The sequence below is a fragment of the Emydura macquarii genome, unplaced genomic scaffold (genome assembly GCF_026122565.2).
Source record: "Emydura macquarii macquarii isolate MOO-44397 ecotype Brisbane River unplaced genomic scaffold, CSIRO-AGI_Emac_v2 contig_3328, whole genome shotgun sequence".
Classification (NCBI taxonomy): Eukaryota; Metazoa; Chordata; order Testudines; family Chelidae; genus Emydura; species Emydura macquarii.
The window spans coordinates 6,009,558-6,027,335 of record NW_027133465.1 but is presented as its reverse complement, the minus strand read 5'-3'; the positions used below and the strand labels follow the sequence as shown (position 1 = coordinate 6,027,335).

General features: G+C 45.9%; 2 long non-coding RNA genes across 2 annotated transcripts; both read right to left on the bottom strand.

The window, feature by feature from the left end:
* Positions 1–10,017: 10,017 nt before the first annotated feature.
* LOC137143493 (uncharacterized) lies at positions 10,018–11,562 on the bottom strand. The gene is made up of 2 exons (XR_010917173.1): positions 11,504–11,562; positions 10,018–10,569 (listed from the first exon to the last, which is right to left on the bottom strand). It is a non-coding gene; the product is annotated as an uncharacterized lncRNA (long non-coding RNA).
* A 2,381-nt stretch (positions 11,563–13,943) lies between these two features.
* On the bottom strand, positions 13,944–15,300 carry LOC137143483 (uncharacterized). The gene is made up of 2 exons (XR_010917172.1): positions 15,256–15,300; positions 13,944–14,278 (listed from the first exon to the last, which is right to left on the bottom strand). It is a non-coding gene; the product is annotated as an uncharacterized lncRNA (long non-coding RNA).
* Positions 15,301–17,778: the final 2,478 nt, after the last annotated feature.

The following is a 17,778-nucleotide window of genomic DNA, read 5'->3' as shown; positions in this document are numbered from 1 at the left end:
TTGCTGTAGTCCTGCAAAATATTTTGTGGCATAAAACAAAGAGTTGGAGCACACTGAAAGAGAAACCTCTTCATTGTTGCTTATAGCCAGCAATTTCAGTCCACTGGTAATTCAAACAGATCCTCTGAAAGGGATTGAAATACCTGGCAATAAAACTCTGAAAAAGTTTCCTTAACTCGCTTCCTCAGCTTGGGAGCTTAACTTACTAACTGGGTTGGTAAGAAGCTGCCCTACACAGAGAGGGAAGTGTTCAGATATTAGTAGATCTAGATTACACCCACCCACACGTAGCTACTGACAGTATAAGGATACCCAGGGAAAATGGGTAGAAGAAGGAAAATTTGTGCTGACAGGACAATCATGTTTTCGTAACCAGAACAAGAAACTCATCTGAAATGGTTACCACTGTGACCCGCCTGTGTCTAGGGTAACCCACCTGAAAATGTCATGGTCAGGGCAGGCTGCAAAAGGAGAGCAGATTCTCCCAGAACTGGTGGGTAACACTGCAGTTAGATTCCCCGACCAGTCACAAACAGTGCTCCTGATTTCCCACACTGAAATACACAAACCTCTTTATTGCATTTCAGTCTCAAGCTTCCAGTCAGCAACTCGGTCCAGTAAAAAGTTATTTAAAACTCTGTTCCCTTTACCAAAAGGTTCTCCTGATCCCCAAAGGGTCAGCCACATTGCCAGATCAATATAAGTTTGGATCTTGCCCAAAATACCACGCTGCCAGCCAATTCTTTTCTAATAAACCTTTTTAGTTTTAGTTACTAAAGGAAAGAAACAAAGAAGAAGAGAGATGTTAAATAGTCAAAACAATCGGATACACACAAATGACTTCAAATTCCATATATATCAGATTCGCAGTAGAGCTGTGGAGTTTGCAGGCTTGTATAGCCCCTCTGGTGTACATCCAGGACCTGGATGGGTCTCAGTCCTTTGTTTCACAGCTTCAGTTGCAGACGAGTTGACCCAGCGATACGAAGCAAGAATGAAGACTAGATGGATGTGGTGCAGCTGCCTTTCATGTCCCTTTGCCACGTGGCTTGTCCCAAACACATCCACACAGCACATGGCCTGGAAAAGCCTCAGAGTCCTCCGTCCTTGGCCATGTTCTTACACATGTCCTGATGATTCATAAGGTGCAGTCCCTGGGTTCTTTCCCTGGATTGATAGTACATTTGAGTTCCCTTGATGGGCCATTAAGCAGGTTTAGTGCTGCTCTACCAGCCTGTCTGGGGGCGTCACCCAGAAACACGGCACAAGTTTGAAATACAAAATATGCCCTACGTATTTAGCACGTATAATACAAAACTGATACTTACATATGAACTTATCAATCTTTGCAAGTCATGGCTTCTCCATCGGTACCTTGCCTGGCATATCCCGTACAGTATTTATTGCAATTCTGTAATATTGGGAGCAGTAATATTATGAATGGTCATTCACATTCCACCCCGTGTCACAGCCACAAACATGGTCTAACTGTAGCAAAAAAGCAGCTTTTTTCCCACAGCAGAACTACGTGACAAGTGGATTTGTGCATCCCCACCAACCTTGCTTCAACTGTGTTGTACGCATTACGGGAAAATCTGGGCAGCTATCCCATAATGCCTCAGTAGGAGATAAAGTGCCCAGAAGAAATGCACGTAGGTGCAGCCCGTGGAGCAATGCACTCTGGGATGCTCCACCAAAGAAAGCTGGGAGAAAGGAAGATTGGCCAAACTATTTGCACCAGCATAGTTAGGGGGTCTCTGCACACAGCAAAAATAATGTTGACTATTTGTATTGCTGCAGCTTCTAGGAGCCCCAGGGTATTTCTACACTTCGAACTGGGAGTATAATTCTCAATCCAAGGAGATATACCCACACTAGCACCCTACAAATAGAGTGTAACCATGGTGTGAGCAGTGGAAAGAGCTAGACACATACTTGGGACAGTCCAAAGTGCCATCCAAGACTAGGCACGTACTTGGGACAGTCAGCCCCTCCTGCCACCATAGTGCAGGTAGGTCTCCTGGAGTTGGGAATTACACCTCCAGCTCTAAGTACAGACATACCCGCAGTCATGGTCCAGTGTAATTATGACCTGGTTACAGAAGACTGCCATGTGACCCACTGTCTCCAACTGTGCCTGGAACTGCCACGTATGTCACAATCTCTGCAGCAATGCAGGAACATTTTTCTCCTACTCCATCGATGATAGCAGAGCGATATCAGTTTCACCAGTGACATCAGGAAAGTGGAGAGTCAGTAGCACAATTTGTTGCTGCCTTAAGGAAGTTTCAGAGCATTGTCAGTTTGGACAAACATTAAGTGGTGCCCTGCATGATCAGTTAGTTTCTGGTTGCGCATTGACTGGGTCCAGAAAACATTACTGGCCATCAGCGCCTACATTCAAGAAGGCTGTTGAAGTAGCAGTTGCAATGGAGCGCACAGGGAAGAATCCTCAGGATTACCGGGTACACCAAGTTATTTGCAGAAAGTGCCAGAAGAAAGGACAGATAGCTGTGACCCATCACACAGTTCAACAACCAGCAACACAGAGTAACATCCTGGAAAACACCTATGAAGAATGAAGAAAGGATCGAAGCTGGGAATTAATAAGGTGTGAAAAGACAAAAGCTCTAGTGACACTGACCAAGACCTAGCACTAAACATGCTATTGGAAGCTGGAATCAGAGATGGCATCTGAGTCACACCCTTGATCGAAGGACTTCCTACAAGAGTGAAGCTTGATACTGGAGCTGCTTTTTCACTGATTTCTGTATCTATCAGAAGACTGTCACAAGCTCCCCTGAAAGAAACCTCCATGGTTTTGAAGAGCTTATATACTGGAGAAAAATGAGTCCCAAAAGAGATACTCCAGGTGAAAGTTCAGCCAGATGGACAATCAGTCGTTTTACCCTTCTACGTGATTGAAGGAAAGCATGAATCCTTATCTGGCAGATCTTGGCTTGAGAAGCTCAAGTGAATTGGACCAAGATCAAGACAATCAAACGCACCGCGAAATCTGCACAAGATACAGGACAGACGTCAAAGCTTTTCAAAAAAAAGTGCTTGGACAGATGAGCAATGTACCAGTGAAAGCCCTTTTGCTCTGAAGCCTCTGGTGGAAGCTGATTTGGACCATTTAGTGAACCTCAGAGTCTTGTCACTAGTTTCACATGGTGAGAGGGCTACCCCTGTCGTATCAGGGATGAAGAAGGATGGCTCAGTCTAAATTTGTGGAGATTTCAAAGTGACACTGAATCCACAGGTTTTCTGTGCAGACCAGCATTCACTACCTCTTATTGAAGATTTGTTTGTTACTCTTAGTCATGTACAGTGTTTCAGTAAATTGGATTTGCTCAATGCATACCTACAGATGAAGATATATTTACGAGATGCCAGATCTCTCACACTCAACACACAAAAAGGCTTATTTTGTTCCAACAGGTTGCCTTTTGGTATCACATCAACACCTTCTCTCTTCCAGAAAGCCATAGATGAAATTCTGAAGGGACTTAAGGAAGTTCTAGGGTCTTTGGTTGACATCCTTATTAAAGGAATGGATTGAGGGGGTCATCTTTGAAATTTGGATGGACTGAGAGTAAGTTGAGACAAATGTCAGTTTTTCAGACCTTCACTGGAATGCCTTGGACATGTAATTGATGTCAGAGGCTTAAGGAAATCGCCAGAGAAAAAAGGTGATTTTTGAAGCACCACCAGCAGAGAACGTGTCACGGTTATGTTCATTCTTAGGACTGCTTAACTACGGTAAACTTGTGCGTAATTCTGGCAACAGTATTGGCACCTTTGCACTAACTGTTAAAGGCAAGGAAAAAATGGAAATGGACTAAAGAGTGAGTGTGCATTTAAGGAAGCAAAGAAACTGTTGACATCAGCTGAAGTTCTTATGCATTTTTATGCTTCGCTACCATTGCAATTGGCTGGTGATGCTTCACCATGTGAAGTTAGTGCAGTTCTTCCCCACGTTTTTCTAATGGCATGGAGAAACCAGTGGCCTTTGTAGCACAAACACTGACTACTGAGAAGAACTATGCGCAAACAGAGCAAGAAGTTCTCAGCATTATCTTTGGAATTTGGAAGTTCCATTACCTATCTGTAGGGACGACATTTCACCTGGCTGCTGGATCTTGCCCATTACTTTCAGTTTTTGGAACAAAACATGGAATTCCATCATCAGCTGCTGCCTGTAGCAATGATGGGCAAAGCTACTCTCAGCCCGTTCCTTCCTGTATTATTCAATTCTGTAAAGCCGCCCACCACAGCAATGCTGATGGGCTGTCACGTCTGTCATGCTTTCGTTCTCATCAACTCAAAGACACTTTGATCAAAGTGTTCCATCTCCATTTGATGGATCAGTTACCCATCATTAGCATAGACTGTTTGTTTGTTTTTAAATGGAAGTTGAAATCCTCCGGTGTCACTAGGTTCCAGGAGCTGGGTCTTTTTAAACACCAGATATCAGAAGATTCACAATGAAATCATGCAAGTCAGCAACGTGGAAATGGTATACTCTCGATGGATCACTTCAACATTTCTTTACCCCCCCCAAAAAAGAGATTAATTTACACTAGAAATGGGTGGGCCTAATTTCCCATTGCTACAGGAGAACTTTGGCCAGGGATCTCGCAGGAGGCTGACATCTGAGCTGAAAGAACTGCAGAGCGAGTGCAGACGAGCGGCATAAACAGAGCCACATAAAATTAAATTTTAAAAGCGCTTTCAGTCTTAAACCAAAGTTTTACTCACAAGTGAAGCATCTTTCCACACATAGGTCCTGATTCTTATTTACACATCACACAACTTTAGCAGTGCAAAGGGCCTTAACGAGACCATAAATGCCGTCTGCTCCCAAACGAAGGGCCCTTTACACCGCCGGAGTGGTGTGAAGTGCCTTGGCGTAAATAAGAATTAGGCCTCTGGCATTTTAGCCTGGCCGCCTCTTAAAAATAAATGATCAACTTGATTGTGCTTCTAAGGGCACGACCTCACTCACCCCTGCACACAGTCCATGTGACCGGGCTGAGTAGTAGGGAAATGCACAGGGCTGGGAAGGGGAGAAGGATCCTTTTTCCCATTCCTACTGCAGGTCTCATGAGTTTCCCGCTCTTCAGGGGTTGGGTTCCTCGGCCCATCTCCATTCACCCCCTGCGTGCCAGAATGCAGACTCTCTTTATGCTGCTGAACTCCACACCCCACCCAAACGCTGCCGGCCTGCCACCAGAGGGTTCTGTAATGGGCTTGGCGCCTGTGGAAGAAGGGACATTTAACAGAGCACTGGCTGGTTCTTAGCTTGGAAGGCAGAAATCGGCTGATCAGGAAATCCCACGAGATAGGTCCATAGAACAGAACGTGTAATGGAATTTCAGCTTGTTCTTGAACAGCTGCATCATACAATACAGAGCACTCCTCTCTGTCAACGTGGAAATAATCTCTAGGCTATTGGTGTGCTCTGTCCTCAACCCGCCTCCTGGACAGAGGCAGGTGAGGCACAGCTGTACATTCAACACAAAAAGGAGCAGCATTTAACAGGACAAGAGAACAGCTGATCTCAGGTGCAGCTGGGTAGCTCCACTGTCCTCAGCAGACTTGCTCCTGATTCATGCTGCTCTAAAGGAGATCAAAAGTGGCCCTAATGAGGTAAAATAAGATGATTGGCTGGGATCAAAACCCTGAGTCCGGCCCATCTCTGAAATTGTGGGAGAGCTCAGAGTTGGATCCAGAAGTTTTGACCAGATCACTGTTTGGAAGAGACAATGCACTTCTAGTCTTTATAAACAAATGTTTATTGTGGTAGTATCCTCAGGCCCTCACTAAGATCAGGGCTGTACAAACTCATCGAGTCCCTGCCCTGAAGAGTTTGCAGCCTAGCTAGACAAGACAGACCAAGGAAGAGTGATTTCCTCCACTTGCTACTATATTAACTACAACTGCCATGTTTCAATGCACCTAATTCCTGCAGTGCACGTGGATGGCATCAGACAAATAACAGAGCGCATAATAACAACAACTCATAATAAGGTCTGGGAGAACAGGCTCATGTAAACTAAATGGCCTCGCCCCCAAACTTTTGGAACTAGAACTGGGCTTGATCCTCTTTTGAGTCTCCAGTATGTGAAGGCATCACTGGTTTGAGAAAAAGGCTCTGCGTGGGTATCTGCTATATCCACCCCATTGCTGCTTCTGATTCCAAACTCTCCCACTGCGCGTGTCATTATGTGACATGATGTGCTGGGCCCACGCCCCTGGAATCAGAGAGCAGAAGTGGGCCATTGCTATCTGTCTGTGCAAGACTGTCTTTGCCCATCTAGTCCCTGCTGTTACCCTTTCCTTCTGTACCAATTCCTTTCGAAGCTCTTTGGGACAGGAGCTGTTTGTATTGTGTCTTGGGGCAGCACGAAACGGGTACTTGAACAAACAGTAATACCAAGCTAAAAGACAGACGTGTTTTATAGAGCTGTGTTCTTTTGTCCACACGTCTTATCTAGGAAGATCAGTTTAAGCCGACACACACACAATATCAACACAGCTTTATTGCTGTAATTAAGAGTGTGGGTGTGTGTGTGGCACACATGCCCTTTGTTTCCATCCCGTATCGTTTTATTGCCCAAGACAATTCCTCTGAGCATCTGCACAGGTATTCCTCCTCCATCATTAGCTCTTTCGTTAACATACTCCCAGATAAAGGAATACCTCCTCTTCCAAGGCCAGATCCATCCTGGGTGTTAGCAGGTGTAACTCCAGTTGTCAAGGATGGATTTGACCCATTGTGCCCAGGTGCAACATCTCAGCCAGTGAAGTAAACATTTCAGATTGGTAGCCATGCTAATATTGGAAACCACTGATGGGGTGAGGGGAGTTGGAGGGGCAGGAGGGAGGAGACAATGGGTGGACACGTACAGGGTTTTAATCATTTGTACCGTTACAAAGTTTCTGAACAGGCTGGTATCTGTCTAGGCAATAACCTGGCCCTCATCACTGCAGTATCTGAGTTGCTATTTCATCGGGAACATTCCCTGAGTTACAGTAACATTCATGACACTTAGGACACAAGAGATAAAATAGCCATTGATCTTTTTTACTGGGGCACTGGAAAAGCTCTAGTGATTTATACCCCGTTAGTGTCTCTGCACTAGAGACATCAGCACAAGATCTGGATTTTAGAAAGCTGCCAGTGTTGGATCACTACTCGAGCAAGAGGCTTAGCAGATACTCTTCAAGAGAATTTGTGGACCTGGTTTCTAAAATCATTGATGTGCGTGACAAAAATCACAAAACCTAAAGTTTCTAACAAGGACCACATTACCCTGAAATTCCCAAAGCAAAGATCTCTCATCATCTCAAAACTAACTAGGACAGACAAGTTTCAGGTCTCAGAGCCAATCAGTGTAAGACAAATGCTGAAAGTTTCTTTGTGAAACAGATGCCCAGTGCTGCAGTTTCTTTGCAAAGACATTATGGATAAACACGGGAATTCAGTTGCCAGGGATATCCATTCAGAACCATTCACTTAAAAAAAAGTCAGAACACTCTTGAAAGAAGTGATGTCTGGTTTCCCTGGATGCTTTGAAAGGCGGCTCATTCCAAAGCACAGGATCCATCTGTATTCCCCGTCCTCTTGTACATCCAGAATTTATAGTTTGCTGGGGTGATTTCCTCTTTTTAGTGCTGCCACCTAATGGTCAAGTATTTTTTCCACAAAACTACAACACACTTAACTATAGTTCAGGGATAACGATGCTCTTGCATCCTTTGGTACCTTTACCAATAGCAACAAATTTGACACTTGCTTTGCTTTTGTAACTTTATTAAATTTCATACTTGCCAAAGCAATACACAACAACTACAAGAAAAGGATCTAAACAGAAGACTGGTAATGAAAGAAAGCTCAGGCATCATTTAAGCAAAACCATTTTCCTGATGTAAGTTTTCAAAGAACACATATAAACAGAGGGATTGGAGACACACAGAGAAGGAAAAACGCATGTCCAGTCTGTAGCAAAATTTAAACCTGAGCATCTGTATTCATGCTCATTTAGCCAGACAATATGCTATTTCCCATAAGTGAATATGGGCACAACATATCCCAAAGTCCTATTATTGCTACAATAAATAGACAGGCTATCTTTGCCGTATTTGAAGACTAAAGAGAGGACCACAGCCTATTCTACAGCATAGCAGAATCCCAGTATCAACCTCATCTACTCAGTTGTCCTCTGTATTATCATTTGGACACAACACCCCAGATTCTACTACAGCTGGTTTGGCCCAAACAGGTGAAAACTCAAGGGGCAACTGGCCAATCTCCCTTTAGTAATATTTGCTAGCTGAGTCACACTGAGAAAAAAAACCTGACCCTTGAAATTTCACAGCTTGCTTTGCAAGTATAAAAACTCAGCCCTATGGGCCTCATTCTTCCCTTGGTCACGCCAGCAAACTGAAATGAATGCACTGGAGTCACTCTGGATTGACACCAGTGTAACTAACAGAATTTGACCCTAGATATTTGACGAGAGATTTTATTTATCTTCCTGCAAGGCTTCTGCTGCTCCTAACAGTTCCTCTCCTGTAGGTTCCCAGCAGTTATCCCTGCATCTCCGACGTGCCGAACATGTACTGTAACTAGGAGCCTGAATGCTTACAGTAAAGGCTGGAAATACTCCCCAGTGACAGGAGTTAGAGATTCCAGGAACGTGTTCGTTCTTCTTCCTTCTTAACCCTCCGAGCCCTGAAAACATCTTAGAAACGCAGCCACGCTTGATTTAAAGATTGCCCCACAGCCCTCGGTAACATATTCCAATGGTCAATTCCTCTCACTGTTAAAAACCTGTGCCTTACGGCCAGTCTTAATTGGTCTAGCTTCAAGCTTCCAGCCACTGGATCATGTTACACCTTTATCTGCTAGACTGAAGAGCCCTTTGTCACAGTTTTGTACTGCCTGACATCCTTACGATGTATTGTTTGTATTAACGTAGACCTTCGGAGGGCCAGTCCTGGGCCAGGACCAGAGTGTGCCAGGTGCTGTACATCACAGAACAAAAGGACAGCTCCCGCCCCAAAGAGCTGACACTAAGTCTAGGACAAGAGACAAGGAGTGGATAGAGACAGATGGGAGAGCACAGATGAGCAGCCATATGAGTCCGTATGATAGGCACATCACCTTCTTACCCATTCCTCCATCTGTCCCCAACAGACGTTCCATTTAGTAGGAGCACACGCTGCTGCGTCAGCAACCCCTTCCCCCTGTAAGGCGTCTCAGTTCCCCTTCCCTTTCTCCTCAATCCCCTTGGATGTGCTCTCCAAGCTCTGCAGCTGCCTGCTCCCATGTCCGCCTCTCAGGAGGAAGGGCCCTTTGGGGCTGTGGAGCGCTTTCCCCTTGTTTTCCTCTTTTGTCTGGGGTGGGGAAGGTACCATTATTTAGGGGCTGCTGCTGGGGCCGGGGGGAGTTTGCTGGCCCACTCAGCCATTTTTCATTATTCATACATTTTACAGACTTGCACTTGGAGCAGAAGGTGGGGAGGTTTGTGATGGACCTTGCTTCTTGGGGAATACATTCCAGAGTCTCAGACTGGCCCCTGAGAAAGTCCTGCCTTCCGCACAGACGAGCTAAGGGGGTAAACAGCACAAGATCGATATAGGAAGGATGGTTTAGTGGAGCGGGAGCTGGCCTGGTGGTCAGGAGACCTGGGTTCTGTTCTTGGCTGTGTCACGGATCGGTTGGGTAGCCTTGGACAAGACGCTTAACTTAACCTGGGCCTCAGTTTCCCTAACTGTAAAAGGGGGGTAATGGCACTTCCCTATCTCACAAAAGAGTCATTGAATGTCAGGTGCTCAGGATGGATGAAGGCAATATGAGTAGATACAGAGTGATGACACTAGGCTAGAGAGTTTTGTCACTACCATGAGTTAATGTGTGTCCTGCAGAAAAAGCAAGGGATTAGGATTTCTCTGAATAAGGAGAGAGGGCAGGGAGGGTATTACAGACCTGAGGGACAGCACGGAAGGATGTGCTAAGAGAAGGGTGTCGATTATGTGGAATCTGTTCATTAGCCTTAAATAAACTGATCTGTAGCACCAGACTTCACAAGGAGACATTTCTAATGTCAACAGCTTGCTGACACGCTACTGCGGCAGCGGGAAGGCTGGGTCCAAAAGGAGAGATGTCAAACAGAATGAGGAATAGTTACAGATCAGGGACCAGATTCTGGTCCCATCTCTGACTGCTTCACACCACTCCAGCAGTGCAAAGCAGACAGACAGCCGTTTCATTTGGCTACCTGGGAATCCACTTTGCATTAAGGTAACCCCCGATGCAGCCAGGATAGCAACTGTATGCAACCTCCCTCCGGGCCCGTTCTGCATGCCGTGGGTAGCTGGAGCACCAGTCAGATCTCCTTTCCTCCCGGAGAGCAGCTCTGCAGTGGGGCCAGCCTGGCCCAGAATCCAGGTGCTTTTCTCCACCCCTGTGGAGCCTAGTTTGGGCACAGCTCAGAATCGGGGCACAGATCTGCATCCTCCCAGCAGACGGGTCACCATACCGCCTGCGTCAGGCATGACCTAGATGTAGGATTGCACGTGGAGAAGGAGCACATTACACAGGGCAGGTCCTGCTTCCCTTGCTGAAGGAGGAACCCTGCCCCAGTTTCACTTCGGTTAATTGGGACACTCTCAGCGTGGCAGAGGCTTGCCATTTTTGTTGAGAGAACATCCACGATTTTGTGCGAGGCGGAGACACGCTCAGGTGACTTGCACCACATCATTCATTGGAAGAGCTGGGAATAGAACCAGGAATACTGATTACCAGGCCTTTGCTCTAACCATTGGACAGCTCAGAAGTGGGAGAGGCACAGCTACACCTCCATGAGTCCTTTGATCCCAAAGTCATGCTCACACTACACCAGACCACAATCCTCTCTCACGCTGGAGACGGCTCACTCGTTGCCAGACGGTAGGGTAATCACAACAGATCTCTTTAGTCCAGAGCCTGTTGGGCACTCTCAATTCCTATGGACAGCAGCATCTCAGGATTGAGCCCTTTGGTTTCAGCTAGTTAATTCACCCCGCCCCCCAATTCCTTTTGTAGAAATCTAATGTTTATATTTTTGGTGCGTGAGTTTAGTTTCTGGTGAAATGTCGGAGCCTGACAGCTCAAGAGACTGTTCTGGGCATCCTCAGAACAGACCTAGCCCAGGCATCAGCAAAGCAAGCTCTTACCACACTGACCCTCTGGGAATATACCACTTCTGGGGCAGGTAAAGCAACTCCACCATCCCCCCTTGACCTCGCTACTGAAGCTGCTAGTAAGAGGGGACAGGATACAGGTACTCAAAGAAATATAGTTGGGCACAAAAAGGGGAATAGATTTTGCACAAAAAAAAAGTTGCAAAAAAATTTGTTTCATTTAAAAATTCAGTTTGTGAAACCAAAAATGTAAATACAATAGAAATATAAAATTATAGATAAATTTTTTAATACTAAAAAAAAATCAAACCTTTAATTTTGTTTTGGTAGGGTACAAGTCTCTCTCTCTCTCTCTCTCTCTCTCTTTTTTGCACTGCAAAGAGATGGGAAAAAGTAAAAATGGGGGGGGAAAAGGGGTTTTTATTTCCCAGCGAAACAGTGCCTTTTTTATTTCCGTATTTTGTCCCCAAAATGAAATTTTTGGAAGAAAACAACATTCTTGTGAAAAGTTTCTATTTTTTCAAAACGCCATTTGTTGCTGATCTTTTGTTTAAAAAAATCCTGTCAGCCAGCCGTGCCAAACAATGAATGGGAGAGAAAAGACAGATCAGGATATGCTCTCATAATTAAAGAGCAAGAGGACAGTCAATGAAATTAAAAAGGAGCAGCTATAAAACTGATGAAAAAGAAATATTTTTTTCCCCACAACGTGCAATTATCCTGCAGAACTCATTGCCACAACATATAATTGTGGCTTAAAGCTCCAGAAAATGATTAGTTGTTTCTATGGATAACCAGAATACCTAGAGTTAGATGAGCAAAGATTTTAAAAACCCAAGAGTTTTGGAAGGGGTGTAAACCTTCATGCTTCAGGGCAAAAGCCAACCCTCTTTGATGAGGGTCAGGAAGAAATTTGCCCTGTGGAAAGGTTAATGCATACCTGCCTATCCGCGGGGTTTATTGCGCCTTCCTCTGAAGAAGTGGGTACTTGCCACTGCTGGAGACAAATCCTGGATTAGAATGGAGATGGGATCTGATCCAATCTAGCAATCCCTATGTGTTTAACAGGGGAACCAATGACGGTGTTTGGTTTTATCCATTGAGAACTAGGCTGAGACCTGACAGCTCATTTCACATATGCAACTGAACAGTTGTGACACGGTACCACCTTCCAGCCCACTAACAAGGGAAGTGTTTGAAGTGTTAGCTGTTCCTGGTGTAAACTAGCCGATATTGGGGTGTGGTCAGACACAGGGCTCTGGTAGAGGCCCCATCCCAAGTGTTTCTGAAATAGCAGGCATCAGACCGTGACTAAATGCTGCCTGACAAAGAATGGAGCAGGGCGGGGGATTTCCCAGGCAGTGTCGAAATTTGGTCTCTCCCCTGCCCTAATGCACAGTCCCCTTCCCACCCAGGCAGTGCTTGTGGGTCAGCTTACAGCTCCTTAGTTGTTGCCTGTTTCTGTATCATGTGCTAAAGGGCTGCTCCTGTTCCCTACTTCAGATGGGAGACCAAAGCATGAAAAGCCACTAAAATGAGTCTCTCTGCAGGTCTGCTCACAAGAGGTGGCCCCAGACGGGGGGGCTTTGACCAGATGCAAAGCCAAACTTTTGATCCGGCTACAAATCCTTACATCAAGCCTATGGACTGAGCAGGTTGCCCCACGGCCAGTGAGCCTGCAGCTTCCAGCAACGAGCCAAGCTGTAAGTTAGAACCGAGTGAGTCTTTAAATAACGCCTCATACGAACATCAGACCTGCATGCAAAAGCAAGCTGATGGGGCTGGATCATAACACTACCGTGGGGGAGCTGATCTTCTAGAGCACTTGACCCCATCTCTCATCATCCCTTTCCATTTAAACCGAGTCTGTTCACCAATCTAGAATCTGATCTCTAGGGGGTTTCTAAACCGCTTTCCTCGGTGGTGACTCAGCAAAACTCCCATTGGCTTTAATGGGAGGAGAGTTGGGGCTTGTGAGGATGGGATGATAATCAGTGAATCGGGGCTAAAGTTACGTAGCTAACTCCATGGTCAGGCACCTGCATTAGCTCCACTGGAAGCTGTGCATATTCAGCCCCTCTCAAAGACATGCGCCAGTCGGGGACCTAAATCAATAGGTGGCCAGATTTGGGAATTCCGCCCCAAGCGCCCACTCCTCACCCCACTGCATTTAATGGGAAGTTGGCCCTTGAGCAGGACCGGGACCCAAGACAGGAGAAGAATTATGCAGGATTGGTAATGATGCCGGATTGTCTGCAGGTTCAGTTGTATGAAGCTGAGCAAAGGGAATCGGGCCTATTCGCTAACAGGGCAAAGAGATGCAGGGAGGACTAGACGCCTTAACAGAAGTTAGAGCCGTGGTTGAAATTTTTGAAACCGTCAAGGGAATTTACAGATACATCTGCCATTGAGTTATTGGTAAGGGGATTTAGATACATCTTCCGTTAATGTCATCCAGAAGATGCAGCTCTAAATCCCATAGACAGCTTGGAGACCTTTGACCTTCAGTTACAGGAATAAAATGAAAAGAACCACGTTGGTGTGACACCTGGCAATGCCAGGTCACCGCTGCGCAGCACAAGTTACCAAAACTAATCTGTCCATCTGAGCATTTACACCATACTCAAAACACCAGCGCTTCAGGGACTCCGGCACCAGCAACATGGCTCCTGGAGGGTCGCTGATTGTTACTTTAACTCCTCCCTAGTCCTTGAGCAGTTTGTGGGGCTCTCTTTCCCTTTGGATTTCAGTCCAGGGAACCAGATTCTTTCCTCTGTAGGACACTAACCTGAAACTTGATCAGTAACTGGCTGCCCCAGGATGACAGTATCCTACATGTATCACACTGGGAGTGAACGGGTTACAGATTGTATCTCTTCACACACAGACAGAGAGTCCTAGCTGACACATTGCCTTGGTATGTGCAATGACCCCAGATCCTACATTCCAACCAGGTGAGTCAGTCGGTGCATTTCTCAAGGCACCTCCTTCAGCCTACATTGCATGGAGCAATTTTTACACAGCTCTTTTGCTGAACGGAGTGAACTTCCTTCTCTGCCTCTGCAATAGCTCTGAACACCAACAGCTGCAGAATGAGGAAGAGAAGAAGAAATGAGAGAGCGGGGAACGGGAAAGCGTACTGTTCAACCAGAGGGCCTGCTGTGCTGATCAGACATATATTAACATTCAAACAGCCCCTATTAATAATCCTGTTATGAGCATCAACTCCACATCAGGCACAATGAGACCATCCCCAAACCTTCACCCCAAAGCATGAACCCAACCTATCTAGAGGATCAAAAAAATTCATTTAATTTTCGTCATTGCTTTTCTTTCTGGTCTCTATCGGATTCCAGCTAGGACTAGAGGTGCCGAAAAACCATGTGCTGAAAGGCCAACCTTGTACTTCTTCCAGTAGGCTGGAAGCACCAGAAACCTCCTACAAAAAAACCTTCCTTGTAAGTTTTGAAGCCCAAGGGGCCTGGCGCTCGGAATCTGCACAAGGGTCCTTTGTATGGTTAACCGTCAAGAGAGATACCAATTATTTGTGTCCTGTATGTGTCCCTGGGCACTAAGGAGGAACAGTGGAAAACAGCACCTTGGCTATACACGGTATTTTGTTTCAGACTCGTTCCAACAGCAGGGCATTTGGGGGTTTTCGAAATGGAGCGTGCGCCTCAGGGGTTTAGCAACTGGCCAGGCAGACTGCTGAAGAGCTGGGGAGCGTGGGAGCCTGACCCCGCAGCAGCCTGCTCAATGGGCTATGAGGAGCCGGGAATCCTTGGAAAGCACCAGCTCTGCAGCTGCCCACCAGGCATGCTACAGGGAAGCCAGGGCTCCCAGCATTTCCAGGCTCACATCTCACAGTAGCTCACCTGGCCATCCCCTGAGGAACCAGAGGGGCTAGACTGCCGCATTGATTCCACTGGAAAATTGGGGGGGGAGGGGCTTGTAACAGTCTCTGCCCCCTTTTAGCCAGGGTTTGTTCTCCCAGGCCTCTGCACCTGGGAAGCCTCACAGTCCTATCCCTGCTTGAACAGGGCTTCTCCCCAGCCTCTTTACCTGGGGAGTTTCACAGCCACCTAGTCCTTCTTCACTCTCCTGGTCCCAGCCAGCAAATGTCCTACCAAAGCCCTGCAGCTGCTTTTAACTGAGCCTGCTGCTCTCTGATTGGCTGCTTCCTTGCAGCCTTTCTAGGCAAGCCTGGAGGACCCACCTTCACTGCTCCTTTTCCTGGGGCCAGGTGGGGTAGGATTGCAAGATCTTCAGCACGGGGCCTCAAAGGGCCTGGGACACCCTGTCACACCAGGGCTCCATTTGTGGCATTTCGAATCCAGAGATTTGGGTTGGCCAGTTATAAAGACAAGAGCCATTGGCACAATCTAGTTTCCAAAGACCCCGAAAGTGCCTGGGTTTTGGCTTGGACCCATCTCTAAGGCAAAAGAACAGCACCTGTCAAGTACAGGGAGCCTGACCCAATGAGAGTTTTACCATTGACTTCAAAAGACAAAGGAGAAAGCTTAGGGTCTTTTTAGCAGTAGTGAGATTCCCCAGTGAGCTGGGTCTTTTGGACCTCCCAGAAAACATCTGAAGTTGGTGGGAAGAGGAGACCATAACAAGATAGTGCAAAACCAGATATCATCCAGAAGGAATCCTTATTTCTCAGTGGTACTCGGGTGACATTTGCAAACCTGAACATGTCCATGGCCTTAAAAACCTGCCTAACAAGTTAAACAATTCAGTCATTATGCTAGACTCCTCTTCCTCATTGCTTCTGACACTGACCCAGGTTTGACCAGACTGCAGAATAATAATAATAAAATAATAAATAATAACAGAAATACACTTACTTTATCATAAGCGATACAAGATCATTACATATTACAAAAATAAAAATATGCTGTATTGTCACAAAAACAAACGTTATCTTTTTTTAGTATAAGTTAGTATAAGTAGTTTCAAAAACAAAAATAAAAACTTCTAGTCAGTACCTCTCCAGTTGGTCTGAACCCAAATAACTTTGTTCACTCATATCTCATGCTGGGCCACCGCTAGATCAGAAAGAAATATAGCAAGTGGGATTTTTAATCATGCCCAAGTGAGTCGTGAGCACAAATCCCATTGAAAGACTAGGTCACGTATGCATTTGGAAGATCCCACTCCTAGGCACTGGCTCGGACTCTTGCGTGTATCACACATGATCGTTCACAGCCGGGTGTCTTTATCTCCAGTAAACCACGCGCAGGTGTAAAAACTAGGGACAGGAGAAACTGAGAGGTCTTATTCTTAGGAGTGGGTTTAGATGGGGGCAAAGTGTTATCTAATATGCAGCCAGGTCTGCTCTTGCAGAATTCTATTCCCCCACTTTTCTGGGACAAGCAGTTTTGTTTTGCTAGGGGTCAGTAAATATCACTCATTTTTCATCACCATTATGGTGGTACGGGCGGGCAAGGAATTTTGTGCTTGGGTCGGACAGTTTTCAAGACCTAGAAAGACTGATCAGCTCAGCTAGACCTTGCACCTTCTAATGCTTTCTTCAGTCTAGCTTCAAACGTCTCCGTTGATAAGCGTGTGAACCTTGGAAGGGTGTAGGCAAATCTGATCAGTGCACAGGTTGTTTTGCTTGGGAACTGAACCCACTAAAAATTCCAATAGGGAAGATATCAGTACAAGCAAACATTAGGGAGGGTGCACATTTATTTTAACAATGACGGGCAAGATCCTGGCAACTTTACTCACACTGAGTAGTGCTGTAATCCTCTACTAGTTCCATAGGAGCAGAACCTCAGATGGTGTAAATCAGCATAGCACTATTGGCCTTGTCTTCAATAGACAATTAGGTCATGTTAAACCATGACTTTGAGGAGTCATGTTAACTAACAGATAAACTCCACTATGTACTCATAGCTTTTAAGGCCAGAAAGGACCATTAGACAGACCTCCTGTATAATCCAGGCCATATCAGTAGAAGAGATAGGAACAGAACCCAGCTTTCCTGACTCTCTAGGCACTGTCCTATTCACTGGACCAACCTGCTTCAATACAGATTGTGGTAATCAGGGGCAAGCCATGTTAACCTCATTTCAGCTTGTCATGGTTAAAACCGACTGGAACTCTAGGGATAACCATGACCAGCGAACATGATATTAAATACAACTTGTCCCTAGTCCGTCTTCACTGCAGAGTACTCAAGGCATCCACACTGAGTTAGGCTACCTTGAGTGAGAGCGGCCACACTGTGAAATAACACTTAATCTGCTGTGTCCACACTGCCGCTGCTCTCACTCATGTGTGGTGCTAAGACTTCTCGGGCCACGTCCCATGGTACTCTGCACTCCAGTAAGCTGAGACACTCTAGGAATTCTTTCCCAGTGAATTGTGGGTGAACTTGTCTGTCCTTTCTGGGCATACTGAGGGAATTGTGGGAAGGCACTGGAGGACTGAGTGGGCTAACCTGGATCCACACTACAGAGTGGTAACGTTGGAAGCTGACGAGATGTGCTAACTCAAGTTTTAGCTCATACACCTTACTGGCCTAGCAAACTCAAATTAAAAGCACCACCACACTGGAGCTAAGGATTTGTG